General features: G+C 43.4%; 1 pseudogene across 1 annotated transcript; it reads left to right on the top strand.

The window, feature by feature from the left end:
* Positions 1-11963: 11963 nt before the first annotated feature.
* LOC308241275 (glyceraldehyde-3-phosphate dehydrogenase-like) lies at positions 11964-16616 on the top strand (annotated as a pseudogene). Its single transcript has 3 exons — positions 11964-11990; positions 15501-15657; positions 15732-16616. The product of its transcript is annotated as a glyceraldehyde-3-phosphate dehydrogenase-like (transcript).
* Positions 16617-26313: the final 9697 nt, after the last annotated feature.

The raw sequence follows: 26313 nt of genomic DNA, 5'->3' as shown, positions 1-26313 counted from the left end.
GGTCCTTTTTCATATCCTCGAGGGACTCACTAAATTTATCCGCCTTTTCTAGAAAATCTTGAAAAACCTTATAACCGTGGTTTTGAACTCTATATCCAGTACTTTGCTTTCCTCCATTTCTGTCATTTGTGACCTGTTTCTTTGTCTCCACATTTTGGCTGCTTCCCTAAGTTGATAGAGTGGCTTTGTGTGCTAGGTGTCCTATAGGGCCCAGTGGGTTGGTCTCCCAGTTACCTGAGGTGGACACTCTTGGTGCACCCCTTTGTGGGCTGTGTGCACAGTCTTGTTGTAGTTAAGTCTTGATTGTTGTTGGTATCACTGGGAGGAATTGACCTCCAGGCCAATTGGCTGTGAAGATCAGTTGTGTCTACGATGGGAGAACTTCTGTGCTGGAAACACCCTTATGGGGCAGGACTTGCTTCAGTGGGGCTTTGGTGCTCACTGTGTCTGCCCCCTGAGTGTGTCCCTTATGTATCTGAGGAGTTGTAATCTGGATGGTCCCACTCTGACCACTGGGTACGCTGGCTCTTGGATCTCCAAGGAGGTGCAAATTTAGCCTCTGCCTGAGGCCACCCAGCAGGAGCTATGGAAAGATCTGAAGATTCCTCTTCTTTGTTTGGGGTTTGGAGGTGCCCAGATGAGGCCCACCTGTGAAGCAATGCAAGCTGCTGTGGAGGCTTGGGCCTTTTTTTGGAAGTTCTGGGGCTCTCTGACCCAGCTGCAGTTTGTTAGGTAATTTTAGATTGCAAAGGGCCAGGCCACTCATATGCAAAAGCCTCTGGGCACAGCTGGGGTGGGGTTGTAAATAGGGTGGGACGGGGTCTCAGGGAATCAACAGGGCAGAGCAAACAGCAATGGCTGACCTTCAGCCCTGCCCTAAGAGGCCCCGGGTCTCAGTGTCCTGCGGCAATTGCTGCAAGCACCTCTGAGAGAAAGCCGCCCTCGAGTTCCGCCCGATGCCAGACAGTCCAGTTTCCCCTCGTATGAGTCTGGGTTCCCAGAGTCTTGCCTGGAACTGGAGTTCAGAGCAGTAGGGAGCTTGTGTCTCCCTCCCAATTGAAAAAGACAACTGAGTCCTCAGTTGCCAGCCCTTTCTGCGCGTGCGCCTCCGTATCTCCGCACTTTACTTCTGCATCTCCTCTGAGTCTCAGTGTGCTTTTTCTCTTCCCTTATATTTGTAGAATTTCCACTCAGCCAGCCTTCCTGTGGTTCTGGATGATGTCCGTTTTGTCTTTTAGTTGTAGTTTTGAAGTGGTTGTGCAAGGCAGCAAGTTCAGGTGTTTACCTATGCCGCCATCTTGGTTTCTCCCCTGCATTTTACTTTTAATTGGTTAAGGAAACCATGATATGTCACTTATTATGAACATTTTCATTTATTTATTTATTCATTCATTCATTCAACAAGTATTTTAATAAGATTCTCCTAAATGGCAAATGCTCTGCTAGGTGCTAGGGATACAGTGGAGAGCAGAACAGATGTGGCCTCTGCCCTCATGGAGCTTATAGTCCAAACAAGAGGACAGAACAAAAAAAATCAATTAAACAAATAAAACTGGATTAAAAATGAGTGAGGCTGTGTGAATAGAGTAAAGTGGGCCAGGGTAGACAGGAGGTAGTACTAAGATAGACAGGAAGGCCTTTGTGTCCAAATGCATTTTTACATATTAGAAAGTCAGAAAGATATAGACCCATTGAGAAAGCAGTTTTTGTTAGAAGTGTTCATCCATTTGAAAAATACTCCATAGAGATTAAATTTCTTGAGAAGAAATGAGTACAGAAGAAAAACTAGCAGTCTGAGAAACCCATGTTTATGAAGAAAGAAACAATCATACAAGATTTACTGGGAAAAGAGAAAAGGTTGGGTCTTATCCTTTTGTTCTGAGGGAATACATTGAAAGCAAGTCTTGTATTCTAACAGAGCCTATTTACTTAGAATTATTTATTGAAAGTGATCCTAGTCCTTGCCATAAAAAACCTCTCAGTGAAGGGATGGGATACAGGGAGAACTCTGAGTGAACAGGCTTGGGACAAACACCTGGCGTGTGTGTGTGTGTGTGTGTGTGTGTGTGTGTGTGTGTGTGTGTGTGTGTGTACTCACTCTTTTTCCTACACAGAAACCTGCTTGACTAGTCCATTCTAGGGAAATGAACAAGATGATGGCTCTGCATTTTCTCTGACGCTACCTGGGAACCAAGAATGAATCCGCTCAGATGGGCTGTGAGCACCAGGAATTACCCAAGTTGGAAGTATTCCCCAGGTAGTGTCAGTTCCCTGGTCAGGGGTTCCTGTTGACCCTGGAATAATTCACATCTGCCACGAAGTGGAAGGGTCATGACTTTATTTTGTGTGTGTCTCCTCATAGTACCAAGCAAAGTGCTGTGCACCCAACAGGGGAATCGATGCTTGCTGATTACTTCATACAAGAGCTTTCCACCTGTGCAAAGTCAGCTTTCAAAGCTTTTAGAAGTTGGGGCCTGAAGTGTGTACTCAATACAAAGAGACCCCAACAGGGAGGTAGCAGGTCTTCTTCTAATGTTTCCCATGATGGTTCCAGGTCTAGTTACTGGGTTTGGATCCAGAGGAACTATGCTCCTCAGGTTAGGACTTCTACGGATTAGAGGAAGAACTAAACGATGAGGTAGGAGCCAAGCCAAGCCAAGGTGATGAGGAACAGAGTAAAGCCCCTTTCTTCTCAAGCGAGGACATGGCTTTCAAAACAAGAAGAAACACTGTTCTTTTGGAAATTCCAAATTTTCCTTATTCATTTTCTCTCAGGGCAATATCAGTATCCCATTGTCATTCATCGGCTTCTCTAGGTTCCTTTAGTGAGGTGCCAGCATACTGATAGGCTATTAAAAAAACCCAAACACATGGGAAGAGAAATCAGGCTAAAATTTCTATCTAAAAGTTATCTACCTACCCTGGAATCTGACATTCTCTTCATGTCAGAATATTCAGAGCGTCTAAGGTCCATCTACTCCCCAGGAGACTAAACTCCAGACACTTCCCAGATTTCTGTTATGAATATTTTTACAAACCTGGACCCTTGCAAAAGGCCCAGTAATCACCTTTAAAAACAGTGGTGTTCTTCAGCCTTATTATAGTCTGGCCCTGATTAGCAGACATAAAATATGGCCTCTAGTGAGACCTTGTCACAGTTCACTCACCTTGCCTATTAATGACCTTTACATGACATAAAGCAAATTTCCTGTCATGGATCAGCTGAGATAAAGAAATCATTAAAATTCAAGCAAAAGAGGGGAAAAAACGGATACATATATAAAGATTTAATCCAAGGTCACCCAGTCTAAAGCTCTCAGCCAGAAAATGTCACAATCTTTCCTCCCTTGAGGCATGTGGGTAGAAAACACATTAAGCAACATTGAGAACTATGAGGACTTCCCACAGTTCCAACAGAGGAATGATAGCCTGAGACCCTACCTCCACCTCTAGCTATGCCTGCGACCTGGCTTTCATCTTGGACTCAGAGGTCAAGCCAGGAACAACCTTGACTTACTATCCTGCACTGGAGCAATTTCTCAAGAAGGTTTAGCTCAAAATTCAATGTTTATTGTATGAAGCACTTTCAAAATCCTTTGTTATCAAAGGCCTTTGCCTAAAGCCTTGGAGAAGATTACAAAGGAATATTTTTTCTGCTTTCTTCCTTCAGTTTATTTCTTAGGAAATACCTCCAGATCTGCCAAAGTCACCAAGAACTGAAGGATTTCATTGGTGCCTTTGCACATGAAACATTTGGACAGCCCTCATGCTTTTTTCCACTGCCATTCCCTGAGGAGGAAAAAGAAGATCTGGCAAAGATGGACTGTTTACCTCTGGTTTCTTGGCTGTCTGATCGAATGACTCCAAGCGGCAGTTCCAGTAACAAGGCTGGAGCATATGTATAATTTATTGCTCATATCTTTGTCCTTCATAGTGAGTGGCCCCACTGTCAGGTGAGGGATACTCTACTTTTGTCCAGGTATTTTGCCTTCTCCCTTGTTTTGTTACCTCATTTTCCCTTCTGTCCATCTATTCATCCATAAATCCATTCACTAGCCATCCATCCATCCATCCATCCATCCATCCATCCATCCGTCCATCTATCCTTCTACCCACTCTTCCAAATGTAATGTTTTACTATATGCCAAGCTCTGCACTAGAAATGGACTCTAAAAGTAAACAAGAACAGTCCCTGCCCCCAATCTTGTGGGAGGAGGCAGGTACATGCATATATAGCTCTAACATGTGCAGAGACTGAGGTGTGTATAAGACCAAGGGACTCATGGTGTCCACAGCAGAAGCATCACCTCTAGCTGTCCCCACCCCCATGTGGGACTTTCCCTTAAAGTGACCTTTGTGATCCAACTCCTGATGTTCATGCCCTTGTGTGATCCCTCCTGTTGAGTGGGTGGGACCTGTGACTTATTTCTAATCAATAGAATATGGCAAAGGTGACAGGATGTGGGTGATTATGTGCATGGGAATACATCAATATTCTATATAATAAAAGGCTAATATGCAAATTGTCCCCTCAACTGGGAGTTTGACCAGGAGTTTGACCGGGGGGCAAGGCCGGCTGGCCAACCACCCACAGCCCCTCCCCCCAGCTGGCCCCACCTCCAATAGGGATGGGGGGGCCCCCAATTGGAGCAGGCCGGCAGGACCCCACCCATGCACAAATTCGTGCACCAGGCCTCTGTGTCACATAAAGTCATAATGACCATCTTGCTGGAGTCTCTGTCTTCCTTTCTGGCAAGTGGCCACATTGGGAAACCTCACATGGCAGGGAACTGCAGGTTAGCCTTAGGAGCTGAGGGCAGCCTCTAGCCAACAGAAACGGAAGAAATGGAAGCCCTGCATTACATGCTACCGGAACTGAACTCTGTCAATAAGCTGAAGGGTTGGAAGTGGCCCCTTCCCCAGTAGAGCTTCAGCTGAGACCCAACCCCAGCTGACACCTTTATTGAAGTCATGTCAGAGCCTAGAGAAAAGACCCAATTAAGCTGTGCCTGGATGCCTTACCTACAGGAACTGTCAGATAATGCATGTGTGTATTTTAAACCCTACATTTGTGGTAATTTGTTATGCAGCCCTAAAAATCTATTATACCTCCTGAGGAGCAACTGTGAGATGTAAAGTTCTGGAAGGAGCTGACAGTTGGAGGCATGCTTCTAATCTCCATGCTCATTCATTTAGTCATTCAGCAAGTATTCATTGAGCACTTACTATGCATGAAGCACTGTTCTAGATACACTGATAAACAAAAGAAAATCTCTCCTTTCATGAGTCTTACATTCTAGTCAAGGAACATAAACATTAAATTAATAGATTTATTATATCATGTTATTAGATGATAAGTACTATAAGGAAAGGATAGACAAGGTGGACTGAAAATTTTTAGGGGCCATCTCATTGAAAAGGTGACATGAGTAAAACTTGAAAGAGGTGAGGAAATATTACACCAGGAACTCCAGGCATCCACCATGTGTACAACTTCTAGCATGGATTCAAGGTCTAATCCTGCATCAGGGGGTTATGGGGGGTCATAACTGCCCTTTCAAGTTCATTTCCCACCTCTACTCCTCCACTGTCCAAGTCCACCCTGCATCCTCACCTCCTAGCCCTCTACCATTCCCCAAACCCACCCATCAAGAATCCTCACTCCTCATTCTGTTCACCTGACAAAAATGCCTTCTCTCCCCATTTACCTCAACAGTTACCTCACCCTGAGGCCTCCTCTGCACCCTACTTCCTGCAGAATGTCAGCCCCTCCTCCACATTCCCTCCAAGTTTGTTTATGATTTTATTGTGAGCTTTCCACTTATCACACGTGTTACAGCTTTTTCTTTTGAAAATATTGTGGGCTCATTGACCACAGGGACTTTGCTGAATTTCCAGACTCGGGTATTTGTTGAAAAAATTTAGTTGTATGTTAGTCCTCTGTGGTTTTCTATCTATCTATCTATCTATCTATCTATCTATCTATCTATCTATCCCACTTGCCCTGACTCCCTTACTATCTGTCTTTCTCGGAACATCTCTTTCTGCCTCTTTAAATGTCTTCCTCTTTCTTAGCCTGTCTCTGTTTTCCCCTGTCATATACACATAGACACATGCACATGGACACTCACACAATATATGTAGAAGTTTATTTTGAGCATCTTGAGGACAGGTGAGAAGGAAATGAGGGTAGGATGGAGGAGGATTGGGGTAGAAGGGAAAACCTTTACTTCAAGGAAAAACCTAAATATACATCTGGCACCTCTTAAATATTACATTAAAATAACCACATTATTACCCTGCATCTACCTTTAGATGTTCTTAGGGTTTCTTACCTTCATGTTCTTAGGGTTTCTTCGTAGAGGCTCTGTTGATGTTTTGGATCAGATAGCTCTATTATGGGTGAATGTCCTGTGTACTGTAGGATGTTCAGCAGCACCTTTGGCTTTTAACCACCAGTAGCAGCCTTCAATTGTGACAACCAAAAACATCTCTAGACTTGTCAAATATCCTTTGAGGGCAAAAATCCCCCTCCTCCATTGGGAACTGCTGATACAACCTTTTTCTCCCAAGATAGGAGGCATTTACCTTTATTTTCCAGGCAGTGTTGTAGGCATATAATTTCTACAGGGTGTAACAGAGAACATAGTGCCTGGGTTCAGGACAGAACAGCAACCTCAGTCTGTTCTCAGCCTTTCCTGAATCTGGCCCTTTTAGATCTAACACTGACTTTGTGGGGCCTCTGGTAGTTTACAGGCACATTTGTGGGGCCCCTTTGGGGAAGACCTATCTCTCAGTCAGGACCCAGAGCTTGGATTTCGGTTCCCATTCATCAGCTCTACTGGCCTTTATGTACAGTCTGCAAACTGTACACATGTATACTGTGGCTCTGGACACAACCTTCCCTCTGCTACTAACCAGTGGGGTGGCTACCAGTGAGATTTCTTCTAAAATCATGACAGCCTTGCCCTGACAGGTTTGGCTCAGTGGATAGAGCATCGGCCTGCGGACTGAAAGGTCCCAGGCTCGATTCCGGTCAAGGGCATGTACCTTGGTTGTGGGCATATCCCCAGTAGGAGGTGTGCAGGAGGCAGCTGATTGATGTTTCTCTCTCATTGATGTTTCTAGCTCTCTATCCCTCTCTGTAAAAAATCAATAAAATATATTTTTAAAAAATAAATAAAATAAATAAATAAAATCATGACAGCCTTGTTCTTTTTTTTTTTTTAAATATGTTTTTATTTAATTTAGAGAGAGAGAACAGGAGAGGGAGAGGGGGAGGGAGAGTGATAGAAACATTGATGAGAGAGAAACATCAGTATCGATCAACTATTTCCTGCATGTTGCCCATTGGGGATCAAGCCCACAACCTGGAAGTTGTACACATGGCAGATTCCTGGAGTTCCTGGTGTGTCCTGACTGGGAACCCAACCAGTGACTCCCTGGTGCATGGGTCGACACTCAACCACTGAGCAACACTGGCTGGGCAACAGCCATGTTCTTCTCTAACATAACCATAGCTGAGGTGATGCAAATCATTTGGGGTGAGGTACAAAGAGGCACATTTTTTTATTTCTTAAAGAAACAGACTGTCTTTGCCAAATGTAGTTCATCCAGTAGTAAAATCTGGCCACCTGTGCAGAAGATCAGCCTAGACTGGAAGAAGCAGGAGGCTACATTGTTGTGAAAATGTAGGTAGAACTCAGAAAACATCTAAGATGGAAATGTACTTGACAGATGACTAGAGAAAGCAATGACCCACACTTACAAACCAATTTCTGGAACTTTGTGTGACAAGAGTCTCAGGGACTTGCAAAGGGAAATTTGACTACTCATCTGACCTTAGAAGAATCCACCCTGGGAGAATTTATATAGCTTGATCCTGTCCTTAACTGAGCAGTAGTGGTGTAAGTACTGGCATTTATACCCAAAGCCTAAAATGTTTAGACATATGAAAGTACTTAGAGGAAGTTTATGTCATTTTTCATTTGGGTTATTACTGAGAGAGTATTTGGACACAGTCTTATTTGTTTTCCAAATTCTGCCTTTGAACCAACTTCCTCACAGGCCTGACTTTCTTCATAGAATTGCACACACATTCAAGACACAGCCTTGGACTCTCAAACAGATAATTCATTCAGTCACATGTCTTTCCTAGAGAGGTAAAAGCATAATGGCTTTTTAAAATTTATTTTTTTCAATATATATTTTTATTGATATCAGAGAGGAAGGGGGGAGAGAGAGAGAGAGAGATAGCAACATCAATGATGAGTCAGAATCATGAATCGGCTGCCTCCTGCACGCCCCTACACTGGGGACGGAGCCCGCAATCCAGGCATGTGCCCTGAGTGAGATTTGAACCGTGACCTCCTGGTCCACCACTGAACCATGCTGACCGGGCCATAATGGCTTTTAAATATCATTAACGAACACCTTGAAGAAGAAGTGGTTTCTCTTCTTGAGTACAGAACCCCAAATATGGTGATTAAAAACTCCTTCTATTTAATTATTTACTGCAATTAAAATAAAACAAACACTATTGTAGCAAAAGTCTTGCTGATGGAAGCTGCAGCCTGAAATTCAGGCACCTGCATGTCCATAATCCCACTCACCATGTAAGCCAATGACTAGAGGAAAGAATTAGTTTGCCTCTGATTACATCTGATTGCCATCAGTGATGACAATAAACAAGGCAGAAAGACCAAATGATACTTGTGGGAAGCTCTAAAAAGGGCCTGGGAAACATTCCCAATTGAGGATACACAAGAGAAAAAAGTCAACTGAGTCACATAGATCAAAAGCAAACTGATTTAAACTAGTCACCAGAGCAGTACAAATTAAAATAACAAAGAGGCATCAATTTATACCTATTAGATTGGTAAATGTTAGAAAGTAGAATGATGCCACATGTTGGGAGCTGTGGGTTATAGGAAACCCCCTGAACAGCTGGTGGGAGAGAGCACTGGTGCCACCATCCTAGAGAGAATCAGGATTTAGTCAAATCGTATATATTCTATGACCCAGCAATTCCTCTCCTGGTTTGTCTCAAAGAAATCTCACACAGGTTCATAAGAGGTCATGCAAGAGAATACGTATTGCAGTGTTATTTGTGAAGTTGGAGGCAGTCTGGGTTCATTACTGGAGTAATAGAATAACTCATGGTGGATGCACACCATGATATGCTATATAGCACTTAGAAGCAGAAGATTAGTTCTGGCATAATAACATCTATGGATCTTAAAAACACAATGCTGTGTTTAAAAAGTATGAAACCAGCCCAGCCAGTGTGGCTCAGCGTTGACCTATGAACTAGGAAGTCACGGTTCGATTTCAGGTCAGGACACTTGCTTGGGTTGTGGGCTCAATCCCCAGTGTGGGGTGTGCAGGGGGCAGCCGATCAATGATTCTCTCTCATCATTGATGTTCTATCTCTCTCTCCCTTCCTCTCTGAAACCAATAAAAATATATTTTTAAAGAGTATGAAACCAGACAATATATATAACTATACTAACCGTACATAATTTAAAACATATGTATATCAAACAACAAAATATATTTTGTAAGAAACCAAACGAAAAGGTCCACATTAAACACGTTAGGATGTTTACATATATAGGGGACAGAGAGCGGAATGAGAATTGAAATTGGGATACAGGGAACACATAAATAAGTGGGGACTTGCATGCATCTGTGATAACAGTGTCTTACGAATTAGAAAAGTCAAGGATCAAGGTCTCTCCTGGAACATCCAGAAAGAATGCGGGCCTGCTGACACAGATTTTAGCCCTTTAAGGCCGATTTCAGAGTACTGACCTCTGGGACTATAAGATAATACGTGTGTGTTCTTTTAAGCCGTTGAGTTTGTGGTTTTCTGTTAAAAAAGCAATAGGAAAGCCATACAATAACTATAATTTATATATTAAAAGAACTAGTGGAAAAGGTATACAACATACATAAACAAGGGATTTCAGCAATGAGATGGAAGCTATTCAGACTAGTCAAATGTAAATGTTAGATGAAAAACACAATCTCAGAAATGATTGCTTTGACATTCTTATCAGCAGAATGGACAAAAAAAGAAAAGAATTGGTGAACTTCAAGATGGGTGAGAAATTATGCAAACCAAAATACACAGAGGAAAAAGGGTGAAAATGCAAAACATACATCCAAGATCTCTGGGGCAATATCAAATGGTGTAACATACATGTGACTGGATTTGGCAAAATAAGACAAAAGAGAATTTGGAAGGGGAGAGAGAGAGGGAGAGAGAGGGGAAGAGAGAGAGAGAGAGAGAGAGAGAGAGAGAGAGAGAGAGAGAGAAGAGAAGAGAAGAGAAGAGAAGAGAAGAGAAGAGAAGAGAAGAGAAGAGAAGAGAAGAGAAGAGAAGGGAAGAGAATTTGGGACAGAAGTAATATTTGAAGAAATAGTAGCTGAGAATTTTCCAAAGTTAAAAAAAAAAAAAAAAGACCAACCATAGAGTTGACAGTTGAAAAAACCAAAAGAAAGATTAACACAAAGAAAAAACACTTGCCAGGCATATAATGGTCAACCTGCTGCATTTTAAAGATATAAAGAAAAACTTAAAGGAAATCAGAAAAAAGAAAAAGAGAAATAATAGAGAGGAACAAAGATAAAAGTGACAATGCACTTTTCATCAGGAAATATGCAAGCTAGAAACAGGGAAGTGGTATTTTAAAGTACTGAAATAAGCCCAGCTGGTGTGGCTCAGTGTTTGAGCGCTGACCTATGAACCAGGAGGTCACCAGGAGATCACAGTTCAATTCCTGGTCAGGGCACATGCCCAGTTGTGGGCAGCTTGATCCCCAGTATGGTCATGCAGGAGGCAGCCGATCAATGATTCTCTCTCATCATTGATATTTCTCTCTCTCCCTCTCCCTTCCTCTCTGAAATCAATAAAAATATATTAAAAATAAATAAAGGACTGTAATAAAAAATACATGTCAACCAAAAATTATTTACCTAGTGATAATATTGATTTTTTTTAAATCTATATTTAAATCTACCAACTTACTATTTGTTTTGAATCTTATCCCATCTGTTCTTTGTTGTTGTTTTTGTCCCTTTTCCTATTTTCTTTTAAATTGAGTACTTTTTATGATTCCATTTTATTGGGTTATTATATTATACTAGAGGCCCAGTGCATGAAATTTGTGTACTGGGATGGGGGGTCCCTCAGCCTGGCCTGCGCCCTCTCACAGTCCGGGACCCCTCACTCCTTACTGCCCACCTGCTCGCTGCTCCTAGTGCTGCCACGGAGGCGGGAGAGGTTCCCGCCACAGCCGCTGTGCTCACCAGCAGTGAGCCCGGCTTTTGGCTGAGCGGTGCTCCCCCTGTGGGAGTGCACTGACCACCAAGGGGCAGCTCCTGCATTGAGCGTCTGTCTCCTGGTGGTCAGTGCGTATCATAGCAATCAGTCATTTTGGTCGTCCTGCCATAACGGTCACTTAGGCTTTTATTATATAGATATTAAATGTAAATAGTCTACAGTACACACACCAACGAAAATGCAAAGGTTGTCAGACTGTATTTTAGAAGAACTATTTGCTATTAAAAAAAATAAACAAAAAAAACAGCTTCAAATATAAATACATAGATGGATTAAAACTGAAAGGATAGGAAAAGATGTCACACTAACAATAATCAGAAGACTCAACATCATTTAAATATCAGTTCTCTCCAGATTACTCTATACCAGTGGTCGGCAAACTGCGGCTCGCGAGCCACATGCGGCTCACAAGCCACGGTTTGCCGCTCTGTTGACTAATGAGTTTGCCGACCACAGCTCTATACATTCAACATAATCTCAATAAAAATCTCAACAGATTTGCCCTGGCTTGGTGGCTCAGTTAAAGGAACGGGAAATATTTAAATTGGAAGAGAGAGGACTCCAAGGGGCATATGACCACAACTTGCAAATATCTCAAGTCTGGCAGGAAACAGACATGATCCATGTGATCCCCAATAAGGAAGTAGGATAGAAGCTGAGAGGAAGGGGAGGTTGATTCAACTCACCCTCAGAGTTACAGCTGTTGGACACTGGACCCTGACTGCTGGGTGACATCTGAGCACCCTCCACCAGCAGCGATAAGGAAGAAGAGCTGACCTTCCAAGCTCTGGGGATGCTGTAGGTTCCATTAGGTCGGGGCACGTTCCTAGATTGCAGATTGATCCCTGGTTGGGGCACAAACGGGAGGCAACTGATGGATGTTTCTCTCTCCCTTAAAAATAGAGCCCAACAGATTTAGTTGTTTTTTATTCTTACAATTTAGTAATAGGAAGACAAACAAGTCAATTAAAGATTTGAATAGACACTTCACCAAAGATATATGAATGGCTAATAAGCACATAAAAAAAGTGCTCAACATCATTAGTCATCATTAAAACAACAATGAGATATCATTTGATATTGAGATGAATAAGCTAACTAAAAAATGTACATAGAATTGCAAAGAATTGAGAATAATAAAACAAATTTGAAAAGGAGGAAAAACGTTGGAGAACTTATACTATTTGACTTCAAGATTTACTGTAACACTGCGGTAATAAAGACAGTGTGGTAGTCTTCTGAGTATATATCTAAAGAAACCAAAAACACTATTTTGAAAGAATACGTTTACCCCTATGTTCATTGCAGCATTAGTTACAATAGCCAAGGTATGGAAACAAACCAAGTACTCATCAATAGACAAGTGGATAGAAAAAGTTGTGGTACATATATACAATGGACTATTACTTGGCTATAGAAAAGAATGAAATCTTACCATTTGTGACAACATGAATGGACCTAGAGGGTATTATGCTAAGTAAATAATGTTAATACAAGGATATTCATTTGGAAAAAAATGAAATTCCACCAACACTTCACATCACAGACAAAGACAAATATCATATATCACTTGCACGTTGTTTCTAAAGAACAAAATAAACAAACAAAATTAAATCAGACTTATAGATACAGAGAACAAACTGACAGAGATGGGGGGAGGGTTTTTGGGGGAGGGCTGGGTGAAATAAGGTGAAGGGTTAGAAAGTAATAATTGGCAGTTACAAAATTGGCATGGGGATGTAAGGTAAAGCATAGGGAATATAGTTAACGCTATCGTGTTAACTGTATATGGTGCCAGGTGGGCACTTTAATTATCAGAGGGAACACTTTATAACCTCCATGAAAGTCTACCCGCTGTGCTGTACACCTGAAACTAACACAAAACAGTGTTGTGCCGGAAGCCAATTCCAGCATGTCAGCAAGGGCTGAATCATCTGGGATGGCTGAAAGGCATTTCCCCAAACCTGAAAAGGATGATTGCTTGCTGCCAGACAGCTGAAGGCATCTTAATCTACATGTTATTGCCTCCTCCTGGCCAAACATCTGAACAGCCAAAGGTAATCCCCCAATCTGACAATGGATTCTGTACCTAACTCTACCCTTTGATGTGTATATCTCCACCTTCCCTTAGGACAATTTGTGTTAATAAAAAAACAAGGGGTCCTGAGACGAGGACTTGGTTTCTTTAGCCAGGCTCCTCTGCCCTCCCAAATGCCTTTCAAAATTATGTTTCATCTCTGGACTCTTATTTAATTTACACACAGCACCTTCTCCAGATTCCAGAACCCTTATAGATGCCGGATCAAGACCACCAGCGTTAGTGTTGAATGAAAACTCTAATTAAAAAAATAAAATACCATAAACATCCATTTAAAAAAGACAGTGTGGCAATAGTGTAAAGGATAGACATAGAGATTAAAGAAAGAATGGCATCATGAAACATCCATGCATCCATGACCAATTAATTTTGACTAAGATACTAAGGTCATTCAATAGGGGAAAGAATAGTCTTTTTAACAAATGATGTTAATACAAAAATATTCATTTGGAAAAAAATGAAATTCCACCCACACTTCACATCACATATAAAAATTAACTTGAAATGAGACATAGACCAAAACACAGGAGCTAAAACTCTAAAAATTCTAGGAGAAAACCTGGGCCAAAATCTTTGTGAACCATTATTAATATGATAAGACATCTTTTAATTTTGGGGGGGGAGGGCACATAAAGCATGAACTGTAAAAGAGAAATAACCAATTGGATTTCTTCATGTTTAAAAATATTTGCTCTTCAAAAGACATTGTTAAGAAAATGAAAAGACAAGCAACAGACTGGGAGGAAAATATTTGCAAATATATCTGATGAAAGTCTTATATTCTAAATACATAAAAGATTCTTACAATTTAGGAATAGGAAGACAAATAAGTTAATTAAAGAAATTCATAAAAGATTTGAATAGACACTTCACCAAAGATATATAAATGGCTAATAAGCACATAAAAAAGTGCTCATTAGTCATCATTAAAACAACGAGACATCATTTCATACCCACTAGAATGTTAAAATGTAAAAGACTGACCGTACCAAGTGCTAGTTAAGGATGTGTGACAACAGGATTTCTCAGGCATTGCTGCTGGGAATACTAACTAGTACAGCCACTTTAGGAAGCAGTTTGACAACTTCTTATGGAGTTAAACAAACACATACCCTATGACCCAGCAATTCCACTCCTAGGTATTTACCCAAGAGAAGAACATATGTCCATAGCAAGGTACTCAATTTCTGTATACATTACCATTTCTCAACTAAACATGTAACCATTATACATATAATGACATTTTTTCAAAAATCTCTAGTTCCTTAAAATTGGAAACAATGTGTACATTTTATGTCATTCATATTAAAAGAAAAAAATTAACAAGTAATAGAATGGTGACAAATTTAAATTAGGATTTCTCCGCCCCCAAACCTATAAAGTCTAGGTAATCCAAGTCCTGATTTAAAGGTATACTGAATGTCATATGTGAAATTATATTTTTGTTTTAACACATTAAATAAAATGAATTTTAAAAACCATATGTCCACATGAAGACCTGCTACATAGGGATATATGTTTTTTCCCGACAATGTTGCAAGGAACACTGTTGAACATAACTCCTGGAGCCAGTGTGGCAGTTTCTCTAGGGCCATCGCTGTGGCTGGGAAGGCTGAGTCATTGAGTGTGTGCTTCTCCTTTACTAGACACTGCACATTTACTTTTTTTTTTTGCATATTGACTTTTATGCCATCTGATTCACGCTAAGCCTGTGGTCAACTGACTTTATCATATAAATGCCTAACAAGGAAGGTCTCCCCCAATATGTTCTACTTTTAAAAAGCCAAAATTATACTCCTTGAATGTCTCCTATAAGCAAGACACTGTGATAGGCACTATGGACATACAGAAAAATAGTAGGGCCTTCACCTTTAAGGAACTTAAGATAAATTAAGGTAAATCGAGAACTGGGCTGGGTCTGTAGATGGAGTCTCCTCACTGATGCTCCTAATAACTTATGCAAACCCACTGAGGAGGTGCAGGCCCTGGTACTTGGGAAGGAAGCAGAGAGCCTCTGCTCCTCCTGTTCATCAGACAGCCGCTCTTCCTGCGCAGTGCCAGCCACAACCCTTAGACTCGGTGGTGAAGGTCGGAGTGAACAGATTTGGCCACATTGGGTGCCTGGTCACCAGGGCTGCTTTTAACTCTGACAAAGTGGATATTGCCACCATCAATGACTCCTTTATTGACCTCAACTACATGGTCTACATCAGTGGTCGGCAAACTCATTAGTCAACAGAGTGGCAAACCGTGGCTCGCGAGCCGCATGAGGCTTGCGAGCCGCAGTTTACCGACCACTGGTCTACATGTTCCAGTATGATTCTACTCATGGCAAGTTCAAAGGCACAGTCAAAGCTGAGAATGGGAAGCTTGTCATCAATGGAAAGTCCATCTCCATCTTCCAGGAGCGAGATCCCGCCAACATCAAATGGGGTGATGCTGGTGCTGAGTATGTTGTGGAGTCCACCGGTGTCTTCACCACCATGGAGAAGGCTGGGGCTCACTTGAAGGGTGAGCCAAGAGGGTCATCATCTCTGCCCCTTCTGTGAATGCCCCCATGTTTGTGATGGGTGTGAACCATGACACGTATGACAACTCTCTCAAGATTGTCAGCAATGCCTCCTGCACCATCAACTGTTTGGTCCCCTTGGCCAAGGTCATCCATGACAACTTTGGCATTGTAGAGGGACTCATGACCACAGTCCATGCCATCACTGCCACCCAGAAGACAGTGGATATTCCCTCTGGGAAGCTGTGACATGGTGGTCAAGGGGCTGCCTGAACATAATTCCTGCTTCTACTGGCGCTGCCAATGCTGTGAGCAAGGGCATCCTGAGTTGAATGGAAAGCTCACTGGCATGGCCTTCTGTGTCCCCACCCCCAATATGGTGCCAATCTGACCTGCTGCCTGGAAAAAGCTGCCAAATATGATGATATCAAGAATGTAGAGAAGCAGGCATCAGACGGCCCCCTCAAGGGCATCCTGGGCTATATACTGAGAACCAGGTTGTCTCCTGCAACTTTAACAGTGATACCCACTCCACCTTTCATGCTTGGGCTGGCATTGCCCTCAATGACTATTTTGTCAAGCTCATTTCCTAGTATGACAATGAATTTGGCTACAGCAACAAGATGTTGGACCTTATGGTCCACAAGGCCTCCAAAAAGTAAGAGCCCCCTGGACCACCAGCCCCAGCGAAAGGAAAAGAGGCCCTCAGCTGCTGAGGAGTCCTTGACCCAAATCGATCCCCCAGTGCACTGAGAATCTCCTGACCACAGTTTCCATCCCAGACCCCTTGAAGAAGGAGAGGGGCTTAGGAAGTCCTACCTTGTTGTGCATCATCAATAAAGTTCACTGTACCCAGACAAAACAAACACAAAACAAAACTTCCCTGGGAGGCCAAGAGGGCACCTGCCATCATCCCACCATAGAGAAGAAGGAGCTGAGGCACAGAGGGGGAAGTGAATTGTGTCACATTATGAGGCCAGAAATGGCAGAGCCCAAGCTAGAACTTAGGTCTTCTGACTCCAAATCAGTGCCTTCCCCCAAATGTCACTGACTCCCCACAGCTATAAAAGTGGGGAGGCTTCCAATCTGTCCTCATATCAGGCTGAAAGATAGACACATTATCAACAAAAGTTCACAATATTAAGTCTGGGCTCCTGACTTCCATGGCTGGCAAAATGCCCCTGATAGCCAGGCCACAAGCTCTCTTAGGCCTGGGTACTCACAATACCCATCTGTGGTTAGAACTACCTATTTTCTAGAAAACACAGCCATAACTACATTTATAAAACTAGGGTACAGGCAGCTGAAACTACTCACTGATCCTCAAAATGTGTCTCCCCTTTTCCTCTATCAAACCTTTGCTCAGTTTCCTCTCTTGAGTGCTCTCGCCTCCATTTCTGCCTACCAAATCTTACCCAAACCTGAGTAGCCACCAAAATAATGAAGAACTAAGTCAGAAGATGGACACTATCCAACTTCAGGACTTACCACATAGCTGCAGTAATCAAGACAGTGTGGTATTGGTGAAAGAACAGACACATAGATAAATGGAACAGAGTGTAGAACCCAGAAGTATTCTGACAATTGAGTCTGTAATCCATTTCAAGTTTAATTATGGTTTAAGATTAGAGTCCCAATTTCATTGTTTTGCATGTGCTTATCCAGTTTTTCCAACACCATTTATTGAAGAGACTGTCCTTACCCCACTGTGTATTCTTGGTGTCCTTGTCAAAGATTAGTGGAATGCATATGCATGGCTCATTGCTGGGCTTCCTGTTCTGTTTCCTTTGTCTATGTGCCTATTTTTATAAACAATACCATATTGTTTTGTTTACTAAACCTTTGTCATATAGTTTGAGTTCACTACCAACAAGGGAAATACATAAAAATTTCAGGAATATTTTGTCTTATTCCCTTTCCCTGACACTTTAAAGATGATCTTCAAGATCAATATGAGCTGAGTAACAGCCTATTCTCATTGGCACAATCTAGCTTTTCAGTGGTGGTGAAACACAGCAATGAAGTTATTCTCTTGGGGGGGGGGGGGGAATGTTGATTTTTGAGAGAGAAACAGAGGAGAAATGTGGCAACAACTTGATGAAAGATCCTTTCTTTAGGAGTTCATTAAAACAAACAAACAAAAAAAACCCAGATGCCTTTAAATGGTTATTGTGTTTCAAAATGTTGACTTGTTACATCCAAGGACCCTCCCTGTGTTCCAGAAAAACAATTTCTCCCAAGAGAGGTAGCCCGGTCTTAATGAGGTGAGAAAAAAGCCTGTTTGATTAGACTGGTACTTCCTAAAACACCCATCATATGCCTTATGTTCAGGTTCGTGAGGCACACGCACTTAGGGTGAATCACCATGTTTTTTTGTCCTCAAGATGCTCATACTCAAGCTGTAGGGAGAGCTAGTGCTCAGCAGGGTGATTTAAGGCAACATTTTCATTAAACACTTTGGTTCTGCCATTACACAGATCTCCACTATGTGTGACAGCATCAGCATGTAGCCCCCAAGAATGCCCAGCTTGGACAGTCTGTCCAGGGAGGACCTCTAGGTCATTTTACAGTAGAGCAATGGGTTGCGCGGAATATTCCTCCCAACGGGAAGAGGGAGGGCTGTGACGTGCCATATTTGTGGACCTGTGGGCCACCTTGGGCTTTACGTGGAACCATTCATCTCTGTTCTCCAGCTGAAGACACCGAGGGCTGCACTTCACTGGGGACACATGCAGCACCAGTACTGCATACCCAGCCCCAGCTGAGGGCTGCTATCTGGTCTGGGTGAAGAAAAACCTGAGGTGCTATAGAGGCAAGCAGTTGACCTGTCTGCCCATCCCAAAGGCCCAGTCATAGAGCTCGTGGATGTTGGTTTGGTACTGCGTCATTGGCTGATGGACTGCTTACCTGGCTCACAGGTAATGCTCACTTCTGTTCCTTTTTGTTTTGCTTTGAGGCCCTTGCCTAGTTGAAACTTTTCAGCCCCGGCACAGCTTTCTTTTTAACTCTGTGTCTTTTGCTGAGGAAGACGCTCTCCGTTGAGAAGAGGCAGCCAGATGCAGCGTGGGAGCAGAAACTTGGGGGTGAAAAGGGTTCTAGTCGGGTCTCAGCCAGTTAGTTAATCTCCCTAAACTTCAGTGTTCTCACCTGCATGCAGAATAAGCCTTTCTCTCTTCCAGCTGAAAACAGGTTGTGACCAGAAAACTAAAGATTATAGAATTGCCTTTTGGAAGCCACCCTAAAAATCAGGCCTCCAACCCCTAGCTGGTTTGGCTCAGTGGATAGAGCATTGGCCCGCAAACTGAAGGGTCCCAGGTTTAATTCTGGCCAAGGGCATGTACCTCGGTTGCAGGTTCCCTGGCCCTAATCGGGATGTGTGCAGGAGGCAACCAATTGATGTGTCTCTCTCACATTGATGTTTCTCTGTCTCTCCCTCTCCCTTCCACTGTCTCTAAAAATCATCTTCAGCTGAGGATTAACACAAAATTTAAAAAAATAAATCAGGTCTTTATGAGAAAACATGAAGAAGAACACCAGGTAGAGAGAACCAGGCAAGCCAGACTGGGGGCTTTCCTGTGAGCCCTGGCCCAAGATGGCTCTTATGGGACACCTGAGCCTTCCTTGCAGAATGTCCATATCTGCAGAGATTAATAAGCCGAATAAAAATGGTTGTGAGTAGCACTTTACAATTCACACACCCTCGTGTGTTCTCCAGACTGCACAGGCTTTAGTTGCTCCCAGAAGTGTCATCTCTTGTGGAAAGAATTGCTACCCAGCCTTGCCACCCAGCAGCTCCTCAGATCCCAAGGCCCTTGACTCCCCAAATAGCACAGCTTTGGAAGGTCCTCCCCTCACCCACTCACAACTCACCGCCCTGCTGCCTCTGCTCAGGGGCTTAGTGGGCCCAGCTTCCTTGCCTGTCCCGAGCAGCGCCTTCAAGTGGGCCAGCCTGGGACTGCCACTTCTGATCAGAGCCAGTTGGTCTACCTGCCACAATGCCTTTAAAGCAAAAGCTAGAGCTTTTCCTTCCGTGGCACCTTGCCTGATGTTGGAGAAGAGCGCCCTCTAGTGTGGGTTCTTGGTAGGGAGGAAACAGCTTCCTCCGGCCTGGTTGAGTCTCTGGGTTCTGAACTCTAAGAGTCCAGGAGCCAGGAGCAGAGCTTAAATGGGTGTAGCAGAGAAGTGGGGAGGACAGACTGGGGACTCTTGAGCTCCAGGAAGTCCCTCCATACACACTTAGCCTCTCAGGCCTGCTCATGGGCGGAACACGTTTGTCCCGGACCCTCCTGTCTTGTAACACCCCAAATTCAGCCTACCCCTGACACCTGGCCACAACAAGATCACCTGCCTCTGTGACTGAAGAGGGAAAGGTGGAAAGGCATCAAGCAGTGTGTCTGAGTAGGAACACGGCCGCCCAGTTGTCTGATGAAAGCACCAATCCTTGGGTGGCCTCCATCTGTGCCTTCGTGGTCCTGCAATGACCAACAGATCAGTCCTGTTTTCTGCAGGGTGGGGGAGGGGAGAGTTTAGCAGTGTGTGAGTAGGTAGATGTTGGGTGACATGCCCTACGAGGGTGTCAGGCAGCAGGACTGCCTGGTAACTATGCTTTTTAGAGCCACACCATCTTCATCAATACCACCCCATTTTTTGAGAGGGACAATCCACATTTTAAAAAATTATCAGTAAAGTGCTACACAATTCAGATTAAAGTCCCCCTCCTTCTTTCCCTTCTAAACAGATTGCCTTGCTAAGCCCCTCCCATAAGGGATTTTATAGCTGCCTCCAGCCACAGGACAGGATGTCCTGGTGCTTAGGGAAATGAAGTGGTAGGGGCTGTACCATCAGCACTATACCCTTTACATCCCAGACTCACAAATACATCCAGAATCTCTTTTGTTGCTGTTGTTTCCTATGAATTATATCCTATCTTCAGCTCTATGTGACTTTATTGAGTTTCATCAGACCCCAAGGTGCTGCACCTACATGGTCAAATTGAGTGTTATCCTATATAAAAAAGGCTAATATGCAAATTGTCCCCTGGGGAGTTCGACCGCCCACTATGATGTGCACTGATCACCAGGGGGCGGCATGGAATGAAGGAAGGCCCTGGCCAGCAGCCAGCAGCCAGCAGCCAGCAGCCGGGAGAAGGAAGGCTCCGACCGGCCCTGATCACCAGCCAGGCCTAGGACCCTACCCATGCATGAATTTTGTGCACTGGGCCTCTAGTTTGTATATAAATTTCACCAAGTTTATTTTCAGTTACAGGTAGGGTGACCACCCATCCGGGTTCACCTGGAACCATCCTGGTTTACATCTGTCACCCTGGCATAAATATTAATGGTGGCCCTTTCACTCTGAAAAGGGTCCCATTTAGACAATCAATTACACTGTCACCCTAATCACAGATGATTTATGCAAAAAAAAACATTTAGGTGTAAGGACTTATAGGACGTGAGAGATAACATTACCAGGAATTTGAAATTTAAATGGTTATTATATTCTTGGCCTAAGTAGCTCTAAGCTTCCTGACTGCTGGAACAAAAGGAAAACATGAAAGTTTAGAAGTTCATTCTATCTTGTAAAATGATGCATATGATATCATCTGGAGGAACATATTTATCAGAAACTAAATTGGAGGAGGAATTTTTTACATAAATTGTTATGTAAGGGACACTGAGCAACATAAGGGACTGTGTGTGATGTCCTCAGTGATAGTTTTAGCACAATTTCCTATGTGGTAATTTAAAAAACAATATTGGTCCTCAAAAATGATTGTGCTTTTCCAATTCTCTTTCAGTCTCTGTGGGGAAAAAAAAATGGGGAGGGAATAAAAATTAACTCACAAGGATTAACTGAGATATGTGGGCAAAATGCCAAGTAAACTATAAATATCAAAACATTGTCATTTTTACTCTTATTATCTTATTATCCCAAACTGTCCTTTTATTGATGGGGAAACCTATGGGAGAGAGAGAGAGAGAGAGCGAGAGAGAGCGAGTGCGAGCTAGTTGTTGGCAAAACTGGGGTTAAGACTCCTGTTTAACCCTAAATGCCGATAAAATCTCACATGGCTGTTCATCAGGACACTTTGAGAGTCAGTCAGGCCATTTGTAGGGGTTGGGGCTGAGGCTGGCAGGGAGATGATGCAGAAAGGAATTCAGAGAGCTTGGACAGTAGTGAGTATGGCAGCCCAGATGCAGAGGCTAGAAATGGTGTTTTAAGTCATTATCCTAAAAAATATTATGAACATAATTTTCTTTTAGCAAAATAAAAGGAGTTCCATGGTGCTTGCATGAGTCACTCCCAGGTGAAAACAATAAGGCATCTGTTTTTTGCAAGTTAAGAAGAAGGCTTTTCCCAGTCTGGTTTCCAGGGACACAGCCCCTTGGGGCTAGTTCCAGCAGGGCATTTTCCAGTCTTACAGCACAACCTTCTTTTCTACTTCTTCAGGACAGTGGGTCTCAAAGTGTGGTCCCAGACCAGCAGCAGCAACACCCAGAAACTTGTTAGATATGCAAATTCTCAGGCCCCACTCCAGACCCACTGAGTCGGAAACTGGGGTGATTCTGTTGCACACTGTGGCTTGAGATACACTGCTCCAGGCTGGCTTCCAAGAGAAGAGAGAAGCAAAGTCATGGCAGTTCTCCCCTGGCTGTTCTCCCCGCCCACCAGGCAGGCTGTCCTTTCCAGACTCCTCATCACCATTCCTTTCTCAGGTGTGGCCGATGCACCTGGGACTTGAAGAAGTGGTTTAGTCTTTGTTTGATGGCTTGCCTCACCCATACCACCTTTGGGTAATAAAACTACCTTTACGGAGCACTTCATATGTGCCAGGTTCAAGAGCACTACAACCTGATGGCCCAGTTCAGTTTAGTTTTAAAGAAAAAACATATATTTCTCCAGCCTCTGATATATTTGGCTGATTTCCAGCTGGAATAAACTAAAAAGGATGCCATTTAATTTTTGAAGGGTGATCAGGTCTATGGGAAGGGAAAGCTGTGACAGTAGAATGTAGAATTCTGTAGAAACCGCTGTTCCCTTCTACAAAGAGCTTTTCACATTTACAAATGGGTCCCAGCAGAAATAGTTTATCTGAGCCTGAAAGAATATTGATTCACTTTCAAGGCATAATGAGCCTAATGGTTTTACCTGCTATTTTTACCCTGTCACTTCAACAGACCAGTGTTGTAGGTTCAGACTTATCAAAGGGGAAAGAACCCTTAACCGGCTCTTTGGAGGGGTGTTCTTGACTGGTTGTAATCTAAAAAGGAAATGAAAAGAATTTTCTGGCTGTGTGGACCTCAGATTGCCCTGCTCTGCATCTTTCTTCCCAGTGGAGCTTTCTGCACTACTCAAGGCACTCCTCCACAAGCTTTATTTTGTATGCAACATGCTGCCAAAGAACGGAAGTCACTCAGCGAGGCAGAGGGGCGGCTGAAACCTGAGAGGGTGCATCTGAGTTCCTGTGATGCTGGCAGGAGGGTATACCCTGGAGAGCTGACTTCTACCCCATGACCTGACCAGCCAGCACAACCCATCTGAGTTCTGGGTGCAAGCTGCCTTGGCCAATAGTGAGGGGGGAAAGACTCTTAAGAACAGGACGGGCCAGCTGGCATGGCTCAGTGGTTGAGTGTAGACCTATGAACCAGGTCTCCATTCGATTCCTGGTCAGGGCACATGCCTGGGGTTGCAAGCTAGATCCCCAGTGTGGGGAGTGCAGGAGGCAGCCGATCAATTATTTTCTCTTATCATTGATGTTTCTATATCTCTTTCCCTCTCCCTTCCTCTCTGAAGTTTATTTTTAAAATATATTAAAAAAAGACTAGAGGAGAGAGTAACAGATGGAGACAAGTGAAGAGAATCAAGAACAGAAGTGTTCTTTCCTCTAGAACACTGGTTCTCAGCCTTGAGTTGCACATTACAATCCTGTGGGGAACTTATAAATTTTCTGACCACCAGGCCATACCCTGGACCAACTGAATCAGAACCTCTGGGTGTGGTGCCCAGGCATCAGCACTTTTTAAATCTCCCTGGGTGGTTCCAATGTGCAGCCAGGGCGGGGAACCATCTTCTCAGCATTTACTTCCTCCAGCCACTGTGGCTTTCCTGCCTCCTATGCGGAGGGCCATGTGTCAGGACCCCTTCATGTTTGTCTCAGCTTGTCTTTTCTTCATTTGTCTGGCCGTTGAGGACTGTGTGTAGAATCAGGGGCATCTTATCTAAGTGAAAATTAGCTGGACTCCTTATTTCCCTTTGGATCTTGCATCTTTATCAAACACTGAGTTGGAGTCCCAGAAGAAATAATTGGTTTTATTATATAATAACAAAATATAAAGACAGATCTATCATGTGACTTTGCACTTCCTGGTCACTTCTGGTTGAGTCTGATGAACATTTGAGCCTCTCTACAGTAGGACAGTGCTTCCTGGCAGTAAAGAAAAGGGGAGTCTCAAGAATAGCACATACTCCCAAAGTTTCACTGGACAGATATGATGTCCCCTATCAAATATGCATCATCATGACCCCTTCTAAACAGCCATGGAGTCTGCTAACTTATGACCACAGGGATCTACCTTCCTCTCCCTGCTGGGCATTATGAGGTCTTTTCTTATTTATAAGTCCCCTCCTTTCCTGACTACAAAGCTATTCTTGGAAGGGATCTTGGGTTGAACTTGTACATAAAAGAAAGCCTATGATTTTGGAGTCTTAAGGAACTTTGGTGTGATGTTCACCAACTTTTGCCACACTCCCCTCCCTCTTTCTTGCAATGCAGCTCTTCTAAACATTAAAAGCCCTTTAAAAATTCTGAAACAGTTTATCCTGCTCCCTCCCTCAAACCCCATCCCCCTCACATACTTTCATTCATATACTTTTGGCAGGATATGGAGCATCATGCACCTTTAGAAAAGCAGAAATATATTACAGGCTATGAACTAAGTAAGCATATGGCACACTCTCATCCTCCTTTACTCCTCTCTGCTGCTTGGGACGCCTCAGCTGAGCACCCTCCCCAAGCTGTTTTCAATGAAAACGTGCTGTTTCATTTCAGAGAGGGACTCTACCCTCACCCCTGGGTACCCAGTGGGGATTGGTACCAGAACCCCCCAGTGGATACCATTATCCAAGGATGCTAAAGTTCCTTATATACAGTGGCGTAGTATTTGCATATAGTCTTCCTTGGCATGCAGACTACAGCAGGATATGCCTACACATCACTTGATTCACATGGATTCAGTGTGGTGCTCAGTGTGTGGCAAATTCATGTTTTACTTTTGGGAACTTTCTAGGATTTGAAAAATATATCTTCCATCTGTAGTTGGTTGAACCCATGGATGTAAAACCTGAGAACATGGAGGGCCAACTGTATTTTGAACCTGTTACATGTCTATTTATTTAGCCTTGGTGTTACTCTTCCCAAACTTTAATATCTTTCCATAAACACTGGGTTTTCCTGTTCAGCCCTACAGTAGATAGACTTACTCCTCAGTCCAAGGACCAGGAAGAAAGCCTCTCCTTCTCTCACAACAGGTTGCATAGTTTAGATCCCTGCCTCAGCCCAGTTCCCCAGAAAACGGAGCCTGAGGCAAAGCTCCTGTACTAGATATTTACTGCCAGGAGGGGTTGAGTTCCAGGAAAATGTGAATGAAGGGGAAAAAGAGAAGTGAGGAAGCAAAGCAAATAAATACACGTTAGCTCATTACCAAACAGGCCATTGCTTCTTAAGAAAATACAGCTGGTTGCTCAGGGAATGGGTGTTGATCCAGGGGACTGGGGGCTGAGACTGGCTAAGTCAGATCTAACTCCCTGCCTGGATGCCAGGAGATGAGGCAAACTCTAGGGTGGCTCCTGGAAGCCTGGAAAAGTGATATAGCCAATACTGAGAGCTGAAGTGGAAATGCCTGAGTTGCTCTGGCAGATGGAAGTGAAGGAATATATAGAAAGTGAGGCCAGAAGATCCATCAGGGGAGTATGTTCCATGGGGGGTGCCATTAGAGCAAGAGGGTGAGAGGATATAAAATGTTTATCTTATTTGAGTAGTAATCTTTATTTTCTAGAATGTCTAGAATAAGCTGTCAATATTACAGTGAGCAAGTCATCAAGAGTTTCCTGGTGCAGAGTGCAGATTCTACAAGAAGATGGACCACCTTCAGGGAGTTGAGTGTTCGAAGCTCTAAGGAATGAAGAGCAGGAACAGTCAGCTCTTTGCAAAAGTGTGAGGTGGCAGGGGGAGAGGACATGCCCTAATGTCAATTCAGGGAACATTTGTGCAGCATCACCTACATGTCCTGCACTATGCCAGGCATTGGGGGTACAGAAATCAACCATTGTGGTCCCTGAGGTCCAGGAGCTCCCAGGCCA

This window comes from Plecotus auritus, assembly GCF_963455305.1.
Source record: "Plecotus auritus genome assembly, chromosome: 2".
NCBI lineage: Eukaryota > Metazoa > Chordata > Mammalia > Chiroptera > Vespertilionidae > Plecotus > Plecotus auritus.
Note: the sequence above shows the minus strand (reverse complement) of the source record. Positions and strands in the feature narration are given on the sequence as shown.